The sequence below is a fragment of the Natator depressus genome, chromosome 9 (assembly GCF_965152275.1).
Source record: "Natator depressus isolate rNatDep1 chromosome 9, rNatDep2.hap1, whole genome shotgun sequence".
Classification (NCBI taxonomy): Eukaryota; Metazoa; Chordata; order Testudines; family Cheloniidae; genus Natator; species Natator depressus.
Genome location: NC_134242.1, coordinates 4675344 through 4697797, shown reverse-complemented (window position 1 = coordinate 4697797; position 22454 = coordinate 4675344). Strand labels below are relative to the sequence as shown.

The 22454-nt window shown below is 47.1% G+C and overlaps 1 protein-coding gene across 2 annotated transcripts in view; it reads left to right on the top strand.

The window, feature by feature from the left end:
• The first annotated feature begins 1315 nt into the window (after positions 1 to 1315).
• LPP (LIM domain containing preferred translocation partner in lipoma) overlaps positions 1316 to 22454 on the top strand; it is a 423204-nt gene continuing 402065 nt past the window's right edge. For both annotated transcript variants that reach the window (XM_074963360.1, XM_074963357.1), the window contains exon 1: positions 1316 to 1370. The gene's annotated coding sequence lies outside the window, so the exon portion shown is untranslated. The remainder of the gene's footprint in view (positions 1371 to 22454) is intronic.

Below are 22454 nucleotides of genomic sequence, written 5' to 3'. Positions count from 1 at the left end.
TTTGGGGGGGCAGGAGGGAGCTGGAGCGGGGGGGTTGCGGGGAGAAGGGAGGTTGGGGGGGCAGGAGGGAGCTGGAGAAGGGGTTTTGGGAGGGGCAGGAGGGAGCTGGAGAGGGGGGGTTGGGGGGAGAAGGGAGTTTGGGGGGGCAGGAGGGAGCTGGAGAGGGGGGGTTGGGGGGCAGGTTGGGGGGGCAGGAGGGAGCTGGAGAGGGGGGGTGCGGGGAGAAGGGAGGTTGGGGGGCAGGAGGGAGCTGGAGAAGGGAGGTTGGGGGGGCAGGAGGGAGCTGGAGGGGGGATTGCGGGGAGAAGGGAGGTTTGGGAGGGGCAGGAGGGAGCTGGAGAGGGGGGGTTGGGGGGAGAAGGGAGTTTGGGGGGGCAGGAGGGAGCTGGAGAGGGGGGGTTGGGGGGCAGGTTGGGGGGGCAGGAGGGAGAAGGGAGGTTGGGGGGGCAGGAGGGAGCTGGAGGGGGGGTTGCGGGGAGAAGGGAGATTGGGGGGGCAGGAGGGAGCTGGAGGGGGGGGTTGCGGGGAGAAGGGAGGTTGGGGGGGCAGGAGGGAGCTGGAGGGGGGGGTTGCGGGGAGAAGGGAGGTTGGGGGGGCAGGAGGGAGCTGGAGAGGGGGGGTTGCGGGGAGAAGGGAGGTTGGGGGGGCAGGAGGGAGCTGGAGAGGGGGGGTTGGGGGGCAGGTTGGGGGGGCAGGAGGGAGCTGGAGAGGGGGGGTTGCGGGGAGAAGGGAGGTTGGGGGGGCAGGAGGGAGCTGGAGAGGGGGGGTTGCGGGGAGAAGGGAGGTTGGGGGGCAGGAGGGAGCTGGAGGGGGGGGTTGCGGGGAGAAGGGAGGTTGGGGGGGCAGGAGGGAGCTGGAGAGGGGGGGTTGCGGGGAGAAGGGAGGTTGGGGGGGCAGGAGGGAGCTGGAGAGGGGGGGTTGGGGGGCAGGTTGGGGGGGCAGGAGGGAGCTGGAGAGGGGGGGTTGCGGGGAGAAGGGAGGTTGGGGGGGCAGGAGGGAGCTGGAGAGGGGGGGTTGCGGGGAGAAGGGAGGTTGGGGGGGCAGGAGGGAGCTGGAGAGGGGGGGTTGCGGGGAGAAGGGAGGTTGGGGGGGCAGGAGGGAGCTGGAGAGGGGGGGTTGCGGGGAGAAGGGAGGTTGGGGGGGCAGGAGGGAGCTGGAGGGGGGGGTTGCGGGGAGAAGGGAGGTTGGGGGGGCAGGAGGGAGCTGGAGCGGGGGGCAGCCCCAGGCCCGTGCCGGAGCCGCGGCGGCCGGGGCTCCTCCGGGGCCGGGGAGGGGACTCGGCGCTGATGCAGCCCCGGCACCGCCCCCCGCCGCCTCCGCCCTCCCGCCGCCGCTGCCGCCGCCGCCGCCGCGCTCGCCTCCCCCCCGAGGTAGGGCTGCAAAGAGTCACTCACCCCCCCGCGCGCTCGCCGCCCCCCCGCCCCAGCTGTGCCGCAGCTGGAGCCCCCGGCGGGGCGCGCGCTGCATGTGGCCGGGGGCGGCGGCGGCGGCTCCTCCCTCGCCCGGGCCGGGTGCTGCTGGCCCGGCTGGGGCGGGCGGGAGAGGCCCCGGCGGGGATCTCCAGCCTGCCGCCGGCGGGGGCGGGGGGGGAGTGGAGAAGCAGGGACCAGATTTTTTTGGGGGGTGGTCTCAGGCTGGGCATGGGAAGGGGGCGAATTGGGGGGGGGGGACGGGGGCACCGCAGGAAACTTCCCCCGCACTTGGGGGTCCGAGCCCCTCATGCTGTTTGGGAGCCTCCCGGTACATTCCTGGGGGCACGGCCCCCGCCTCCCTTCCTCCCACGGGGTTTTTTGGAGGGGGGGCGGGGCAGGGGGAGCAGATCTGGCCCTAAGGGCACCCTGCAAGCGACTGCCCCAGGGGCAGGGGGACTGGAGGTGAGTCAGGGAGCAGACGGATGCTGTCCCCCGCCCTGCCCCGTCTTGGCCCAGGGAGGAGGGCAACTGACCCCCTAGTTGCGTCTCTCTCCAATAGTTGGGGACTAGAGCCCCAGAGCAACTCCCTGTGATCTCTCATTTCTAGGTGGGTGTGCCATGCTCCACTAGGGTCTTTGCAGGACGCCAGTGGGCCCTTAGGTATGGCATCCTGCGTTCTGGATGCAACAGGCTTCCGCCGCACAGTGTGGGTGATGGGACAGGAATGCGCTGAGACACTGATTGCTTCGGTTTGAGGGAGTTGTCCTGCTATATTTTTCTATTAAATATCGCTTCCTGGGTCTCCTCTGTCCTGCTCCTGAATTGTGCGACAGTAAATTCTTTAGGGCAAGGATTGGTATGGTGCCTTGTAGAATGGGACCCCAATCATTATAGAAATAATCACAGGTGTGTTAGGCTCTGGCACACTTTTCCATGCAAGGTTGGGTAGGCCCTTCCCAGGCCGGTAAGCACAGCAGAAATTTCCCACACAATTACTGTCACCCAGTTTATTTTCATTCCGATTGACAGATTTGATTCTCATTATTGTTCAGGAGAAATCTCGGCACCCCCTGGGGCTTTGTTTGTGAGTGGGAGGTGTTGATAGGGAAAACTAATTCAGTAATTGCTCTGGGTTCTGCATTATACCATGAAATAAATTGGCCGTACTCAGTTTGACTAAATAAAGTGTTAGATTACTCTTTTTATTTCCACTCCCCAGTAGGCTGGATTTTGCTCACTTACCTTTCACCCACTTCTAGGATGAGCTGGCTTTTGATATCTTACTTTTGTAAGGCGTGCCGCCTTTGCTTAAGGGTGCTAGTCTGGCTACAAAGTCAGAATGCTTTGTTCCACCCTGGACTATGCAACTGACCCCCCCTATATGTACAGTGGAAAGTCTCACTCCCATATGACTTCAGTTCAAAGAACTGCTATTGATTTTGATGGGATTTCTGCACTTGTAGGGCTCACAGGTGTGTGACCTACAGAGGCTGGGTGCTTGCCATGTGGGAGTAACTTTTAGGGTAAAATCTGTGGAAAAAATCATTTTGCAAAAAAGGATACGGTGAGACTGGGATCTTGGGTGTCACTGGGCACTCAGATATCATGGAGAGGGATGCTGTATAAATGCCTAGATTTAGGATCATGGAGGGAGGAGAGTGGGGTGTGGACATGGGACTCTCAGAGTAGTTCACCTGTATGTTGCTGGTTCAGCTTTGTCCCAAGTTGATAGTAACTAAGAGCCATTCTCTGGCCTGTGTGAAATGAGGTGGTGGGCTCAGCCCATTCTGTAGTGAAAGTTTGTCCACATCGGATCGTGTGACTTAGAGCTTGAAAAGACTTACTGGGTTATTCAGTCCATTTCCTTGCCAAGACAGGATTGTTCCCCTGTTTCATGGTTGGCCCAAACTGTGCTAAATATCCCAGACAACGGGGCTTCCCTTGAGTAATTACCTAGGAGGTGGTGGAATCATAGAATCATAGAATATCAGGGTTGGAAGGGACCTCAGGAGGTCATCTAGTCCAACCCCCTGCTCAAAGCAGGACCAATCCCCAATCAAATCATCCCAGCCAGGGCTTTGTCAAGCCTGACCTTAAAAACTTCCAAGGAAGGAGATTCTACCACCTCCCTAGGTAACGCATTCCAGTGTTTCACCACCCTCCTAGTGAAAAAGTTTTTCCTAATATCCAACCTAAACCTCCCCCACTGCAACTTGAGACCATTACTCCTTGTCCTGTCCTCTTCTACCACTGAGAATAGTCTAGAACCATCCTCTCTGGAACCACCTCTCAGGTAGTTGAAAGCAGCTATCAAATCCCCCCTCATTCTTCTCTTCTGCAGACTAAACAATCCCAGTTCCCTCAGCCTCTCCTCATAAGTCATGTGTTCCAGACCCCTAATCATTTTTGTTGCCCTTCGCTGGACTCTCTCCAATTTATCCACATCCTTCTTGTAGTGTGGGGCCCAAAATTGGACACAGTACTCCAGATGAGGCCTCACCAATGTCGAATAGAGGGGAACAATCACGTCCCTCGATCTGCTCGCTATGCCCCTACTTATACATCCCAAAATGCCATTGGCCTTCTTGGCAACAAGGGCACACTGCTGACTCATATCCAGCTTCTTGTCCACTGTAACCCCTAGGTCCTTTTCCGCAGAACTGCTGCCTAGCCATTCGGTCCCTAGTCTGTAGCGGTGCATTGGGTTCTTCCGTCCTAAGTGCAGGACCCTGCACTTATCCTTATTGAACCTCATCAGGTTTCTTTTGGCCCAATCCTCCAATTTGTCTAGGTCCCTCTGTATCCTATCCCTGCCCTCCAGCATATCCACCACTCCTCCTAGTTTAGTATCATTCGCAAATTTGCTGAGGGTGCAATCCACACCATCCTCCAGATCATTTATGAAGATATTGAACAAAACCGGCCCCAGGACCGACCCCTGGGGCACTCCACTTGACACCGGCTGCCAACTAGCCATGGAGCCATTGATCACCACCCGTTGAGCCCGACAATCTAGCCAACTTTCTACCCACCTTGTAGTGCATTCATCCAGCCCATACTTCTTTAACTTGCTGACAAGAATACTGTGGGAATCCTTGTCACTGGAAGGTTTTAAGAACAGGTTAGACAAACACCTGTCAGGGATAGGTATATTTAATTTTGCGTCAGCACCAGGAGTGGGGATGAAGTAGATGACCTCTTGGTGTCCCTCCCCCTATGTTTCTGTGATTATTTCACAGCACAGTGAGGCCTTATTCTCAGGACGTTTTCTCTGGTTGTCAGCCTGGTTTTCCCCTTTTGGTTTCACCCTCTCAGTTCTGTTGTATTGCCCTCACTATTCCTCTCCATTGCTGTTATCTACAGTTCACCCTTGACTCGCTGCTGGCTAGCACGGGTGCAGCACCATTGGTGGGAGTTCTAGCATAGACAGAGCATTAGTTCTTACCATTGTGTCATCTAACTGCTCACATCAGTGTTGTCGAAATTCCTGCTGCCTGTTCTTTCTAGTGCTCCCTTCTGTCCTGTCATCTGGGGGTTAAGCCGATGTCTAACTATTGGGAGTTAGAAATAAACAGCTCTGAGTTGTTTTCTGCAAGGTTTCTTGTGCCTTTCTCTAAATCAGCTGGTACTGGCTGCTGTTGGTGACCAGTTACCAGTTTAGGTGGACCACTGGTCTGATCCAGTCTGGCAGTTCCTATGTTCCCAGTGCACCCGTGGGAAAAGTACTGAAAATTCCCAGGGTAGACAGACCCCTAGACATTAACTTCCTTCTGCTATTTGTAGACTGTTCTCATATCTCTGCCACTTCAGTTGTCTATTAGCTCAGCAGCGTGCCCCATTTAGCTCCTTGTGAATCAGTCCCATACCCACCGGCCCCTTCATCCTCTTTGTTGCTTTTGTCTGAGCTCCATTCTGTTTGTCAATGTCTTTCAGTCACATGTTGCTCAAAATTGAACACAATGTTCCAGAGCTGTATATAGAGGGACTGTATCTCACTGATGCTGCTGTGTATACACCCCAAACTGCAATGGGCCAGTCACATGCAAACTCCTACGTACATTCCTGTCTACTGTCACTCCTGTCTCCATCAGCATTATCGCTTTCCAGGTTTCTCCCTGTCACTGAATATTAGTCTTTCATCATGGAAATGTGAACTGTCTATTATGACTGGCATTGGCTAGCACCCTCATTAGCTGTCTTGGCCGAAACACCTAGAAATGAACTGGCAATGGAGACTTGAATTCTCTTGCCCAGGGAAATTTTCGCTTCAAAATGTGGTTGAAGAGCACTGGCAGGGGAAGCTTGTGCTGCAAAGATTTGCCTTCAGATCTGTCTCTCCAGTACCTTCCTCTAGCCACGACATTTCCAAGGCTTACAACTATATCGCTGTTCTGTCTACAACTTGCAGTGGCAATTTTCAGTTCTGAAACCCCTCTCAAATCCTGGCTAAGTCTGGAAAGGCCAGTTTCCCAAGTGATGATATGACCATTTGCCTGTTTGTGGCAGATTGCAAGGCAGATGACATCTGCAAATTGCATCATTCTCTGAATAGCTTTGGGTCTCTCTTTGGCCCCACTTTGAGTATGATATTTAATTGGCTGTTGTCTTGAACTTTGGTAGTTAGGACTCTCTGCTGTATAACTTATGAAAGCTTGAAATTCAAGTCTTCTAGTAGTATAAATTCTGGCCCAATTCTGTATCCCTTATGCTGTGCAGTATTTATCCTGTAAAAAGTTCTGTCTAAGGATATGCAAGTGAGTAAGTACTACACAACATGAATAAAGACTGAAGATTAATGGCCTTTATCTCTGCCTCTCGCAGCGTGTGAAATACTGACTGCTAAAATCCCATCAGAATTGAAGAACTTCAACAAATGAAGTGGTCATCAGGGCTTATTTATTATTAATTATAACTTACGATACTAGTCAGGCATCGGGTGCCCCATCATTTGATTTCCAAGCATAGGTGTCACCTTGTTTATTAAAATCATTCTTTCACGTTCATAGGTCAAATCTCGTGGTTTGTGCACAAACTTTAGGCAAGTTCCTTTTGTCTGATTATGTGTGATTCCTGCTGCAAGTCCTACAATGCTGTTGATCTAAGCAGTTCCCATTTCTCCATCAGAAGGCCCTGCAATAGCCTAGTGAAGCATAGTGTAGAAATTAAAGGTTCAGAGAAGAATAACTAAAATAATTAGGACCCTGGAAAAACTCATATGAAGAGAGATTAAAAGAGACTGTCTCCTTTCTAAAGTAAACAACCCCAAATAAGGGACGGGATAAAAGTATATAAATAATGAATGGTCCGGAGAATGGAGGCATTGGGTGTGACTGTTCTCCATGTCTCAACAGAAGAACAAGGGGAAATTGAAAGGCAGCTAATTTAAAATAGATAAAAGGAAATACTTTTCATACAGTTTGTAATTAGACTCTGGAACTCATTGCCACGAGATGATGATGTGGCCAAGAATTTGGCAACATTCAGAAAGGGGTCAGACATTTATATGGCTAACAAGAATATCCAACATTATAAGAGTTTACTAGCAATTAAATCTTATGCTTCATGGTTTAAACCAGGGGTTCTCAAACTGGGGGTCGTGACCCCTGAGGGGATCATGAGGTTATTACATGGGGGGCGGGTCGCGAGCTATCAGTCTCCACCCCCAAACTCTGCTTCACCTTCCTCATTTATAATAATGTTAGATGTAAAAAAAGGGTTTTTTTATGTATAAGGGAGATTGCACTTAGCGGCTTGGTGTGTGAAAGGGGTCACCAATACAAAAGTGTGAGAAGCACTGATTTAAACTGATCTCTAACTATTAGAGATCGGGAGGGTTCTTGCAGTATTCTTTGTGGCATCTGGTGCTGGCCAGTGTTGGAGACAAATACTAGATTAGGAAGAGCATGGATCTGGTACAGCTTGGCAATTCCTCTATTCCCCTATGAAAGCATTTAACTTCAATATTAGTCTCATTATGTTTCTCAACGTCATTTGGCCTTTAGAGTCACTTTAGAGTGTACCAACTGCTGTGATGTCTGAAATGGTGTGCCAGTCCAGTGCCCATTTTAAGCTTCACTGGGCAAGGGAGGCTCAAATAAATGTTGTATGGCTACCTTAAGAGGTTTTAGCATAAGAACATAGTAACACAGTGACAATAGTGAAATATTTACTTCCTTTCGATTCATCCATGCGTTTAAGGTCCAGTATTCCATCACTTTCTTGGACTCTGATGGAGAGTACAAATACTCCAAGAGCCTTTCTAAGCACTGGTCCTGGACCAGGGATTGGAAAGGAAACATGGCAGTTGCTTTCATGCTAAGGGAGCTGCATGCCGACTGGAACTTGCAAAAGGGAACTTTAGTGAATTCTGACAGGTTTTTTTTTTTAGTTTTGTGAGAAAGAAACACAGAGAAAAGAAAATAACAAATCAAATAAAAAAACCCCCATGAAATCTCAAAGCTTTCGGCAGTTTGTGCCCGCCTAAGAAATTGGGTTAGGTCAGTATAATGCTTAGCAGTTTCTGCTCCCTGTGCTTCTGGGCACAGGAATATAGCGAGGGTGGTAATGCTGCTAATCCAGATATGAAAAAAACATCGCCCGCACCTAATCACAGTGATTAGGATTAATGGCAAAGACACTCAAGCTAAGATTCTGCCTTAATCCCAAGGAGAGTTAGTTTTGGTCACGTTCAGAGCCAATGCAAGAGCTGGTGTGAAAGTCATTATTTTAAGTAAAAAAAAAAAAAAAGAAAAAAAAAGAAAAAGAAAGGTTGTCAGTATCTGTTGTTGGGATCTGAGGCTCACTCTGTCATATGCATGAGTCACTCATAAATGCTCCCAAAGCCTTGCAATATGCTCAGGAAGGAAAACAAACATCAGAGGAGTTGTGAGCTGCTGATAACCTTTTCTTAGAAAAGATACAGACTGCAGAGTATCACTGGCTCCAGTCAGGCCATTTTCCCCCAGAGGTTCATAGCTCTTCAGGCCAGAAGGAACCATTTAAAATTGTGATTTCTCATTGGGGGTGTGGTGGCACCCATCAGTTGTCACAGGCTGGTGTGCAGGTTGGCTGTTGGCTGTGGATGGCGCGCAGGGCATGGAATTTGCCGATGGGTGCTAATCGCTTTCTCTCCATTTAAAAAAATGTCTGGTTTTTTCCCTTCATGGTATCTTTAAAATGGTTATTGTTGGCCCAGTTTTTATGACCGATTCCTGTAGCCAGTCCTATTAGTTTACATTGTGCTGTTTGATTCTCTTTTGCATGCGGTGTCTTGGGCAGGCTGTATCCGTCTGCTCATACAAACAGATGCAGTTACCGTGTAAGTGATTCACCACAGCTTGGGAGCCAGGACCAGAAGCTGGTTGTTCCTAAAATGCATGATCCTGTCACTTGAGCTAATATGCGTTTCCTAAACTAGCCATAGTACCATGTTCTTTATCGTCTCTGTGAGTTAGCCACTAGAGGGCAACATCACACACTCGTTGAAAGCCAGAACGAGAACAAGACGTTGTAGACGTAGAGATGCCTTACATAGAAAATGTGGTTTCTTCCTAAACTTGTCTCCATAGACCAGGAAGATGTATCCACCTCTCGCTTGATTTTGTACATAAAACTTAGTAGAAAACATTAAAATGTATACTGTTTACTTATGACATTGCATCTGGGTGTGAAATTTCATACTTCAGATTCGTGTCATTTTCAAAAAGGTCAGTGGTGTTAGTCTCTGAATCATCGATTCATGAAATATAGGGCTGGAAGGGAAGAGAAGTCATCAAATTCAGCCCCCTGCGCTGAGCAGGACCAAGTAACCCTAGACCATCCCTGACAGGTGTTTGTCCTGTTCTTTTCTGTTCCAGAGCTTAACTACCCTGAGAATTAAAAAGTTTTTCCTAATAACTAACCTAAATCTCCCTTGCTGCAGATTAATCCCATTACTTCTCTGTGTCCACTGGAGGCAGGAGAAGAGCAATCGATTGCTGTACACTTTATAACAGCCCTTAACATGTCTGAAGACTGTTTACATATGTTAGTGTCTAGGTGTTTGGAATAAGCAGGCGGTTATAGGAAGTGGAAGGCCTTCTACCACTATGTCAGGGCTTTGACAATAGCCTAGATCAATGGTAGCCACAAGCCATTAGCATTTCATAGGGTTCAGGGGGCACATGGGAAATGAGGTCTCAGGATAGGTATGTCCCCCATCCTTATTGGCCCTTTTGTTTCCAATCCTAGTAGGCTTTAGGAGGAGAGGTGGAAGAGTGGGGAAGACACTGCTAGAGAAGAAGTGGAGATGGAATTAGGGAAGTTGTCAGTGAGAACTGGAAGGGGCATTTGGCTGCATGCAAAATGTAGGTTCAGTACCTGGCCCGGCTCCAGACTCCCTGTGTGTCAGAGTTTATGGCCAAACAGGACCACCAGATCTTCTAGTCTGACCTCCTGTGTATCGCAGACCTTGGGCAAATCACTTAGTCTTCCCTGTGCCTCAGTTTCCCATTTGTAAAATGGGAGTAATTCTTCCCTACCTCTCAGCAGTGTTAAGGATAAAATCCATTCATGATTGTGCGGCATTCAGAGACCACAGCAATGCAGGGGCCATAGAACTCCCTAGATAAATGCATAGTACCTGTTCTGTGAATAAATGGCTTTCCGTCTCCAGGTGGGGCTATCAATCCAGTATTGTTCACTGTTTTCACCCTCCTCACCCAAGTAAATCTGCTTAGCGCGCTGCCTTTGAGCCAGACAAACATTAGCGGAGCCATGTGTGATTCCACCTCGAATGGAAATAGCTTAGATTTAATAAGGCCATTTATCTCCAGGTAATAAAATATCAACTGACTCAATGTAACTATCTTGTTTAATGTCAATTAAAAGCCCCACATACTTCTCATACTGGGTGAAATTTAATAGAAGTTCAGTTAAGCATTTATTGCTTATTTAATTTAAAATTAAGTTGATCCCCACAGTCACTAACAGCCACTGTGTATTCAATTAACATTCGGTAAACTACATTGTTAGCTCTAAATCATATACAGTCAGATCTTGTTTATCCCCATCAGTTTGTAAGCCCCCAATTTGTTTTTCAGCAATGGAATTATCTCCCACCTCCCCTCCGCTTGCTGCAGCAACTGGTTTTCTAGGTGAGGACAGAATGGGGGATATGGGAGACATCTGAAGTCTGTTGCTGTTTCCTGAGTGATCACAAAGGGTGTGGCTGAGGAATTGGAAAGGTGCTCCCTTTTTCATGGGTTCGATGGCTCACTGTGCGGTTTGGTTTGCCCAGTTCATGGGCAAAGGGAGAAATATTGGGAGTGCTCTTATATATCCATGGGAAGACTTTATTAAAGGATGTGGGCATAGAGTGAAACGGTGTTGGCATGAACTGCACAGTTAGGAGGCAGCTAGAAATGTCAGAATACAGCAATCACTCCTAGGAGAAAAAGGGAGCGGCGCTTATCATGGGATTGTGATTTTACCATGGGATTTCCTCAGTATCTTGTTAATACTTAGGATAGGCTGAAAAATACCCCAGCACTAAGACTGGTCGAAAATGAAAATCAAGTTTCTAATTAAGTGGAAATTTGCAAAGCAAAGCTTTCCCCTTTCGGTGGGGAAATGTGAATTTTTTTGTCAACACTAGAAAAGTTTTCAGCTGAAAAACAGATCCAAAACTTTGCTGTCAGATTTCATCTTATTGTTGCTCAATACCTTTCTTTACCTGCACCGGGGGTAGTATTTATTATCTGATGCTTATAAGTGCATGACATTTTATTTTGCATGCAGTACACTTTATAAGGTGCCGCATGGACCACAACAATGCAAGTTTCTGCCCTGCTCTCTTGCTGATGGACTTTCACTCTGGCCTAGCAGACACCGTCTCTTGGGAGTGAAAGAATAATTCAGCTTCCATGGCCCTTCAGTCATGGACACACATCTGCTGACAGAACTATTGAGTGGGGCCAATTAACTCCTAATATGGTGGTGATTATATTGATGTGGGTTCCTGCTCTGTGGGATTTCAGCTGTACGCTTACTATTTTATTTGATGATGGTGACCAGCCAGTTATCCGATGGTGATCCCTTCACTTACAGAAAATGACTGTGTCAGCATCTTTCGGAGGTGTTTCTAAGGTGCCCCTGGCTATGGTAGCTGCCACAGACATGGGTGAGAGGGAGTGGTATACGTTGGGGTAGAAGAGGGGAGGGGGAAAATTGCTTAGGGCCCTCACCACTTCTCTTTGGAGTTACCATGCTGAGCTGGAGTTATTTTGAGTTGAAGAGGACGACGTATGTTATGGGTGGATGAGAGAATGTAGTGAGGAGAATGGCTGAAAATCAGACCTGGCTAAGAGTCTTAGGAACCAGTCAGGTAGTTAGACTGGGGAACTCGACACTCCAGTCGGTTTCGTGGAGAGCAGAGGTTGTCTGTGGTGCGTTGCATTGCGGTGAAGGAGAGTCTGTGCTTGGGTTACAGATAGACGTAATCTGCACTACTCAGGAGAAATGTATGTGGTGATCGGCTGTGTGGCAGGATGGTGGTAACATAAGCACTCTAGCTAATCACACACACAACTCTGAGGTAAACAACATTATTATGGCTGCAAAGTCAAGCACTCAAAAGTTAATAAATGCTAGAATTAAGGTTGCGCATACAACCTTAATTCTGGCCCCATAGTGCGTATGCATTATGATATGGTATTTAATTAGATGAGCCCATACTGTTTTTTTTTCCACAGTGTGCTGAATGGGCAGTATTCACTTAATGAGCAGTTATTCAATGTTTTTGTTTTCTACTCATTGTTCAGTGTGTGGTCCAAGGCCTTATATATTGTACACTGTTCAAACCTTGCTGTGAAAACAGAATTATTTATTTCCTCGTGCTTTTCTGTCATGTTCATTGCTATTGTGTGACTGCTTCACAACTGTTAATGGGTTTATTTTTCACAAAACGCTTGTGAAATGAGGGGGTGGTGCTCTCCGCATTTTACGCATCAGAAACCGAGAGAAAGAGATGAAGGTCAAAAGTATCCACTACTTTTAGGGTGTCCAATTTTAGAGTCTTAGGACCTGATTTTTCAGAGTGTTTTGCCTTAGAGAGCGCTTTGTGCTCAAAGCTCACTGTGGGTGCTCACCATCTCTGCAAGTCCCTCCGGGTCTCAAGTAAAACACCAAGAAAATGAGGGACACCGAGTTAGTGACCACCTGCAAAAAGCTTAGTTTAAGCAGCTTGGTTAAGGCAGTTGAGTTCCTAGTTATGAGACCATCCTCTCTTTTGGCAATCTCTCCCCCACTCCACCCCCCCGAGTCCATGCTCTTAAGGGTGATTCATTCTGCCTCTCCCCTCCGACCTGACTTTCTCCCAGTCCTGTCTCTTTCCCATCCCTGCCTGCTTGTCCCCAGTCCCATTCTCCTCACCTAGCCAGGCCTGGTCTCCAGTCCTCTGGCTTCTTGTCTCACTCTTTCCTGCCTACGCTCTTTCCTCCAGACTTACCATCCCATCCCAATTCCCCTCACTCTTAGTCTCAATTTCTTCCTTCCCAGCTACTCATCTGAGCTCTCTTTCTTCCAGGCTGGTCTCCAGTTACCCCTCTCCAGCTCACATTTCCGTCCCAACTGACTCCCGATTCCCAGTCCCAATCTCCATCCCTGAGCTTCTCATCCAGACAGAGTCGGCCTCTCCCTCCCTTCCATCCGTTTGTCCCATACTCTTTGCCCAGCCGGGCCAATGTAGATGGACTCTTTGGGGAATTTAGCTGCTAAAGTCTTAGCAGTCTTTACCGAGGATGTGCGAACTGTGATTTTTTTCTCTCTAAAGTCTTATATCTTGGCCAAAGTTGGGCAGATTTTTATGGGGACACAAAGGCGACACCCCCCCGCCCCAGCTGATTTTCAAGTTCTTGCTCAAAAGGCACTAGAGCTTCTCAAAGAAAAGGCTGCCTGCAATTTTTAACATGGGCAAAACAATGTATTTTTTCCTAGCTGCCATCTTTGAAATGGCTAAACCATTGTGTCTGAAATTCTCAAAAAAAAAAAAAATCAATCATAATAATAATTCAGCCCGAGGCAAATACCCAGCATGGAAAATTTCAGCCCCAAGGGTTACAGTCTGGCAAAGTTACGAGCAACTGAATATAGGTCTGATAAATGGGAAGTGTTAGCCAACAGTATAACAGGTGGTGCTACCTGCCCTGTCTACAATATGATACCCAGTAATCACTAGGAGATGTATACTGCTCAGTTTCAAGTTCCAGAGTAACATCACTTGGCCTGAGATAAGCAGGCACAAGACATTAAATCCTGAATGTTCTCTGAGAAACCATGTGCTAGGTAAATACTTGGTTTTCTGTATCTACCTCTGGTGGGTAATTGATGTCTCTGGGGAAATGTTCAATATCCCGTATCTGCCCCTGTCGAGACTTCAGATGGCTACCTGATGGCCATCACTTCACTTTAGCAGTGAAATGTGTCTTTGGGATGCTGTTGGAATGAGTTGATCCTATAAACAAGATGTGTTGGTGCGGGAGTCAGCAATTAGGTCTGTAAACTGATTTCTCTCACCAGGTCTGGGGTGAGAATTTTATAAACTCTTTAGCATGGTGCGTGACTGACCTGTATCACTTGGCCTCTACATGCTCCAGTGGTGTCTTGATGCATCACAGCCACAGGCTTGGCTTTTTAAAGGACCTGAAGGGGTTTAGGGACCCAGCTCTCGTTGAAATCTGATGGGATTTGGGATTTTAAGGTCCTTAGGCTTCTTTGAAAATCCCAACAGGCCGCGGTGGGGAGAAGAGCAAGGCTGTTGTTACGTCAGTTGCACGTTGTTGAGCAAAATGAGAGGCAAGCTGTGACTGCAATGAACCCTTGTTTTGTACGTGTCTTTACTGTTCATCTCCTCATCTTGCCTCACGTGTTTGTCGGTTTATCTGCTTTGTCCTAATCCTCAGCTGTGAACAGCCTGGGGCAGGAACAGTTGTTGCTTTACGTGTGCATACAGCATTGCGAGAGCCCTGATCTCTAATTGGGGGCCTCTGGAAACCGCAGCAGACTAAATAATCAGAATAATCCTGTGAGTGAGTTTCCCTCTATTATTGTAGCAGCTGCACCTTAACTGGGATTATGAAGGTTGGGAGGTGAGCAGCAAAGCCGGTTAGGGGTCCGGGCGGTATTTACATATGATGAAAAATTTCAAGAACTAGGGGAAGGATGGTGGAGACTCTCCCAGTTCATCAGCTGGTGTAATTCCTCACTCCTCACATGCTGTTTTCCCATGCACAGCCCTGCACCAATTGCCAGAGTAGTGCTGGCTTCCTCTGAGCCAACGGTTCTCCAATACGCAGGTGGCTTTGCAAGAGAGAGCAGTCTGGCCTTGTGACCCCACGCTGCAGCTTTCTCAGTAAGGTTTCATTCCAGTGAGTGGCTACTCAGCTCACCGGCAGTTCACAGAGCACAGTTGAGAAACCACTGCTTAGAAGCATCAGGTCTTGTCCACTTCTGGAGGCAGGATACGGGACTGGGGGAGGGGGATGGACCCACCATGTGGCAAATCCTAAATTCAGCCCTGTGAGTAGTCCAGCTAAAGTTAGTGAGGCTACTCCTGTGCTTAAAGGTGAGCATGTGCGTAAGTGCTTTGTTGAACTGGGACCTTAATTCCTCCATTATTCCAAGAGGTGGGGAAGGAGGGATAGGCAAATGTGGTGATGATAGAGAGATTAACACAAAACCCATTGGGAAGTCCTGTTGTCTTCCTTTGAAACAAGTGCTCTGGTGCTCAGAACATCAGTAGGCCTCCAATAATAAATAAGTATCGACACATACTGAAAACAATCCTACTGCTAAATAAATAGATTAATGTTTCAGGCATATTAGAAACAACAATTAATAGAAGAGAAAAAGCCCTTCGGAAGGTAGGGAAAATACCTTGAGCGTGGCCTTCAATTAACAACAGAACAAATGCAAAGCTCTTGGGGTGGAAGGCCTGTTCAGATGTTGTCATAAATATAAAGGGAAGGGTAACCCCCTTTCTGTATACAGTGCTAAAAAATCCCTCCTGGCCAGAGGCAACATCCTGTTACCTGTAAAGGGTTAAGAAGCTCGGCTAACCTGGCTGGACCAATCCCCAGAGGGGGATCCTCTGTGTTTTGAATCTGAATACCCTGTAAAGTATTTTCCATCTTGATTTTACAGAGATGATTTTTACCTTTCTTTTTTTTAATAAAATCCTTCTTTTAAGAACCTGACTGATTTTTCCATTGTTCCAAGATCCAGGGATTTGGGTCTTTGATGATTTTGTAACCAGTTGGTTAGGATATTATTCTCAAGCCTCCCCAGGAAAGGGTGTGTGTAGGGCTTGGGGGGATATTTTTTGCAGGGGAAGACGTCTCCAGGTGGTCTCTTTCCCTGTTCTTTGTTTAAAATGCTTGGTGGTGGCAGCATACTGTTCAAGGACAAGGCAAAGTTTGTACCTTGGGGAAGTTTTTAACCTAAGCTGTTAAGAATAAGCTTAGGGGGTCTTTCATGCGGGTCCCCATATCTGTACCCTAGAGTTCAGAGTGGGCAAGGAACCCTGCGTTCCTCAGCACGAGAGAATCAGAAATGTTGCCCAACCAGTGGATGATTTTCAGTCTATGGAAACAGACATATGCCTCTCCAGACCTCCCCTCTGCTCAAGGCTTTAGCAGCGTCTGTGTGTAGGGATGTCATCTTGTGAAACATTTATGTTCCTTAGCAGATTGCATGGCATAAATATGATATGGTAATATGTCGCATGGGAGAATGAGAGCTGTGAACCTTGGGGAGGTACGCCAATGCAGCAGCAGGAAGCCACTGGAGAAGTTTTTAGGGTTTGTTTCATAGATGCATAGAATTGAAGGCCAGAAGGGACCATTAGGTCATCTAGTCTGACCTGTGTAACGTCACGTGTCCTGGAGCATATTGGTTTGTAGGCCAGTCCTTGTATAAAGCAATGTGTCTTGAGATCTTTGAGATGAAAAGTGCTCTCTCTCTATATATATATATATATAGAGAGAGAGAGAGAGAGAGATTAAAAAATACTACCATTTGATAGAAAACTCATGGCTGAAGAGTTCCAGCTACCCCAGGACTCCACATATTTCCCCTTTTAATCCTGCTTTGAGTTAACAAATGCAACAACAAAAAAGGAAACAAACATGAATTACATTGGTTCTTGGGGTGGGTTTTTTTGTTTCATCTTCATAAAAAACCTATGGGAAACCAAATGGCAAAGTAATCAGCATCAAAATATGCAGCAGACACAGGTGTTTGAAGCTGGTTTTTCTTTTGTTTCTGTATTTATAGGACATTAGGTGTCAACATGGTCTCTCATGGGCTACTATAGCATTACAGAGGGCCTGATTTCTGATCTCACACCTATTGGCCCAAAGTCCTTGCCCTCTGGAGTATACAATCTAAGGTTAGAGACAGAGCTGGTTGAAAAATGGAAAACATTTTCCCAGAAGGTCATGCTAACTTTTTCCTCTGTTTTCTTGAAAATTTTAGGGGAAAAAAAATCAAATAGCTTTTAGACAGAAAGCATAACCAAAGCACACCACCATTGCCTCCTATCCCTGTCCTATTCCTCTTAAAAGCGCATAATCATAGGACTGGAAGGGACCTCGAGAGGTCGTCTAGTCCAGTCCCCTGCCTCATGGCAGGACTAAGTATTATCTAGACCATCCCTGACAGGTGTTTGTTTAACCTGCTTTTAAAAATCTCCAATGATGGAGATTCCCCAACCTCCCTAGGCAATTTATTCCAGTGCTTAATCACCCTGACAGTTAGGAAGTTTTTCCTAATGTCCAACCTAAACTGCCCTTAATGCAATTTAAGCCCATTGCTCTTGGTAAACTTCAGCCACCTGCAGTGGGAGAAAGGAATCTAGATGGTTAAATATGGAGAGTTGATGCCACCAAAGACATCCTGTGCAGGATAACTGTAGAAGCTGCTGCTGTACCTGGAGCTGTTTCATTAAGTCTTTGAAGGACCATCCAGCTGCTTTAGTCATTCAGTTTTATTTCTCGAATAGAGCAGAGGTGCTTACCTGTCTCTGCTAGCCTCAGTTTACTCAGTCTTTATTTCTGTCCTGTTGCTCAGAGAGAGTTATAATTATGACTCTGCTGAGTGGAGGGGGTGTTGGAAGTAGGTTGGGTCTGGATTTCTAAAACATCAAATACTTTGCTAGGTCTTTACTTAGATCCATATCCGTTTCAATTCAATATGAATCATCAAAAAGGATCCCAAGGTGCTTTCCTGATGCATCCATTCAATTAGGTTGCAAGCTCCTAGTGGCAGAGATCTTGTCTGTTTTATCTCCATAAAGCATCAAGCACACCTTTGGAGCTCAATAGATAAGTCTTGCAGCACCCTTCTGCGGTAGCTGGTGGTATCCCTATTTTACGGCTGGATGAACTGAGCACAAAAAGATTAAGTGACTTGCCCAGGGTTGTACAGTGTGTCAGTTGCAGGATCAGGAATAAGGCCCAGGAGTCCTTCCTGGGTTCAAGTCTGGTCTGATTTAGGCTGGGTTAAAACAGGAGCGAGTTAGTGACCCCACTGTAACAGCATATTTTCAGTGGAAAGTCAAATATCCAGCCATTCTGAAGGTTGAGAGGGGTCTGGCTATCTTATGGTGCTTATGTAGCCCCCCCATACCTATTGAGTTTGAGAGCCTGATGGTCTTTAATGTATTTATCCCCACCACACCTGTGGGACGTAGGGTAGAGCTGTTCCTTCTCCCGTTGTACAGTGCAGGGGGAAGTTGGGGAACAGAGGGAGAGAGAAACTGTGATTTGGCCAAGGTCGCACAAGAAGTCGGGTGGAGCTGAGGATTGGTCCCAGGTCTCCCGAGTCCCAGCCTGGCACGCTAACATGGTGTAATTTCTCCACGTGTGCACAGCGTGTGCATCTTATTCACCACATGCTTTCTGTCGCCGTCTGCCTCTGCTGCTTTTAGTCTGCACTCGTTTAATTTGACTGAGAAGCTTGCATTAGAAGCCATTCATTTCCCTGGCAACTGTGCTTGACGATCGGAAGCTATTCTTAGTGTGAAGGACAGGTACAGATTTGTTTGCCTTGGCTGCAGAAACACAACCTGTAGTAGGTCCTTGATAATAAGTAAATGTTGACTTGCTTTACCTGCTAATTAGAGGACAAAAGCATAGGTGGCCATAGCCAAAATAATTATCCTCGAGTGAATGAAAGAAAATGGCACTAGCTACCAATCAAGTTCCGAACGCCTACATTTCTACCTCCGCAGTTTTCCTCTTGATTCCTTCCCATAAAAGGCCTCGTTGGCCATGCTAATTAATGTTAAAAGTTGTATCTGAGAAATTGGCCCATTTCCAGTTCTATCTGAAGTGCTAGGAGGGTGTTGGTCCCCACTGGGGTCGTGTTTTTTGAGATTAGCATAAATAGCCCTCGCTAATAGTACTAGCTGAAGATTTTCCATCCAAGTTTTTCAGTGAAAAATGGCTATTTTTTGACAAAACAAACACTTTTGCAAAAAAAGGTCCAGCTTCACTGAAAATTTTATGAACAGACAAGGTTTTTGGCCACAATCTGAAAATTTCAACAAAGTGGGGAAAAAAAATTGTCAGTATTTGTAGTCAATAAAAAAAGTATTATTTCCAAACTACCTTTACTCTCTAGTTAATGATGGACTTTGATTACAGCAGCTGGGATTCCGAGGGTTTGGTTCTGTCAGCAGTTGGTTTCAGATATGTATTACCCTTGATTCACATACCCAGTGCCTGGTGATATGATGGAAAGGTCTTCATTACCCGCTCTCTGTTTGCCTCCCTTTGTAATGTGCCCATCACAGTGGTACCTGTTGAATAGGTGCATGCACTTGCTTTTATGTGCCTAAAGGTTTGGGTAACAGTGCTTTTATTGTACACTGAGATTTTTGTTTCAGTCGACTCAAAATCAAAGAGCCTGGAGTGGATTTTGAACCAAAAAGCTCCTTATCTTATCCCTGATCCCCTAAGTCATCCAGTCTCCTAACAGGATGGTTTTATCAAATATCAGAGCTTTGTCTTAGTTGAGAGCTTTAGAAAACTAAACAGGCATCGGCAAATTTCCATGAAGGCTCTCCTCTGAAATGCAGACATTGATTGCCTTGTCGAGTTTGAGCAGGTCACACTTGTTTGCTGTTCCTTGATGACAAGTCTTTTGACCTCTGTAAAGTATGAATACTGATAAGTGCCAGGTAATAGGTTAGTGTGTGCGCGCGCAGGGGTGGGGTGGGTGGAGCTATGGGGTAGAGCTGTATTAGACGTTGGTGCTGTGATCAGTGTGTAGGTGTGTTACATTTACATGACTGACATGAAATATAGACAGCCCGGGCTGTTCCCCACAGTTCCCCATAGACCCCTCCTGCTCTCACTAAAAGAGAGAACTGTGATATCTCATAGGCCTAAGGAAGAGCCCTGTGAGGCTTGAAAGCTTGTCTCTGGCAGAAGTTGGTGCAATGCAAGATGTTCTCTCATTCACCTTGTCTCTCTAATATCTCAAACATTACTCAGTGCCCACTCTTGACCAGTGCTGATTTGTTAATGGCAACCTGGGTCTCAGCTGTCTCTAACATTTTCTAGTGCAAGTACCTGGTCTGTGTCGTTTGGACTTGGCTCTGTATGATGCCCTCTAGAGTGAGATTGACAAAGCGTGTTGCCAAACCACTCATGGTAAAGTGAAGCGTTTGTCCTCCTCCCCAGTTCTACTGATCACCTTTCTTTCCTTTCCTTTCCTCTCTGAGTTCTATGTTCCCTTCTCTGATCCTTTCCCCTTCTGTCCTCTGTCCTGGACTCCACCTCTGCACTCAGTCACCATCCGAGACACCATGTGTTGCATGTCTGTTTTGGAGGATGTTGCATGCTAGGCCTGGCGGGCTGTGGAGTCAGCATTCTAGGTGGAGCATACCAAATGGTGGGTCATTGGGAGATCTCCCTCTCCCAAGTTTTCTGCAGTTCCCTACTCCAAAAATAAAAATCTGGTTTCACAAAGTGGTTACTCTAGTACTGGTGGCTAAATTCCAGTTGGCACGTACAATATGCTAGAGTAGGAGTAGGCGAGGATAGCTGTTAGTGAAGTGTTACATGTATGTGACACATGCTTGAATCTGGAAACTGAGATGCAAGAGTGATTAAGAGACCTGCCTTCCAGTGAAAGTTTTGGTTCCCTTGGCATGGAATAGAAGTGAGTGACACTTACATATCAAGCCAACACGGGGTATTCACTATTCCACAGCTGAGCGCTTGGGTGCAGGAGAGTTGAAGGATTCAGTCTGGCAATCGGTTGGAAGAACATGAAGTGTTAGTGGCCATGAAAACCCTTACAACTGAAAAATTATCAAATACGTTAGTGAAAACCAAAGACTTAGAGCTAGCCGTGCTTCTCTTGGTTGCTTGCAGTGGCCTACATATGGGTTTTTTTGTTTATGTGCAATGGTGCTTACAGTAAGGAAGAGGTTAGACTGCAAAACTGCTCTCTCAACACTGGCAGAACCTGTCTGGATGGCTAAATGCCATTGTGAATCTCATATTAGTACTGTGTGGGGTGAATCCCCATCATCGTGAAAGCTTGCAAGTGTCCCTTTGATGCCTGTAGGAGTTGAGCATGACGTGAGAGGAGTTAAATTTAAGTTCCCTTTGTATCTACAGTCTAGGAATCATACACCCCAGGTCAGTACAAAGATATCTAACTGAAAATGATCTGGGTGTATGAAACAGCACAGGAAGAATCTAATGGAATTGGACTCCATTGAATATAGTTAGTCCTCTGATTGAATTTCGTATTGAAACTCTTCTGCTGACAGTGGTCAGTGGAGGTTAGGGGATATACAGCAACACTGCAGTGACAGGACCTGTAGATTGGCACAGTCAGAAACGGGAACCACTCTTTTGCATGTCACCAGCATAGAGGTAGGGGGAAGAGTCAGCAGCAGGTAACACAAGGGACAGGAGACGTTCAGAACACTTAAAAATAGATTAAGCCAGAGCTGGGTCTCTAAGACTGTTGAACCGAGGTCAGGGACTCTGCACTGGGCACCTGAGATGTTCAAAGAACCCCTATGCCTATGATAAAACACAAATTAGAACCTGACTCAATGAGGCTTGTGCACCCTTATGAAGGACACTTGTGGGAAGTGTCTACATCATTCCATGGTAGAATGAGAGGAGTTAAATCGCTGGATACTTCTCATCAGCTCTCTGAGCAGGATTCAAAAGGGAGAGGTGCAGAGAGACCCCCTCCTTCACTGCTGGTATTACTTTCGGAAGCCAAGAGAAATTAATGGTCATGATCCAGAGGGTGGTCTATAATTTGCTTGCACAAAACATGCCCAGAAGTATGCATTCTGAATCTTCGCTCATCCCTTAGTGAAAACCCCTCCCTGAACCAGCTGGGAAGTCTGGAGCACCAGGCACCTCTGTGTGGAATAGGCAATGAACATAAGAACGGCCAGACTGGGTCAGACCAAAGGTCAGTCCAGCCCAGTATTGTGTCTATTGACAGTGGCCAATGCCAGGTGCCCCAGAGGGAGTGAACCTAACAGGTAATGATCAGTGATCTCTCTCCTGCTATCCATCTCCACCCTCTGACAGAGACTAGGGACACATTGGTGTGTAGCTGATGCATAAAGAGGAGGGTGGTTTTCCTGTCCCCTCAGACCTGTCACCTCCTGGAGAAGAGTCATTTACTGATACGGGAAAGCAATGTGTCATCTGGGAGGTGTCCCTTTACCACCTGGCTGATTGAGGCAGGCTGGAATGTGACTGTTTGCACTGGGCAATGGCTCATTCACAGCAAAAGTGCTGAGTTAGAGGGTTAGGAATGTGATCTCTTTCTGTTCTTGTACGCCGCTGCTTCTGCTGTTACATAAGTTTGGCTTTCTCCATTGCAAGGGCCATTTTGATCTGCAGGGGTGATTGCAGTGACCTGGGCCTTTTGTTTTATTTCAGCAAATAGGTGTCAGACAGGGAGGAAGAGGGAACGCAACCACCTACAAATGTCCACTGCAGCTTAGTGTCGAGATGC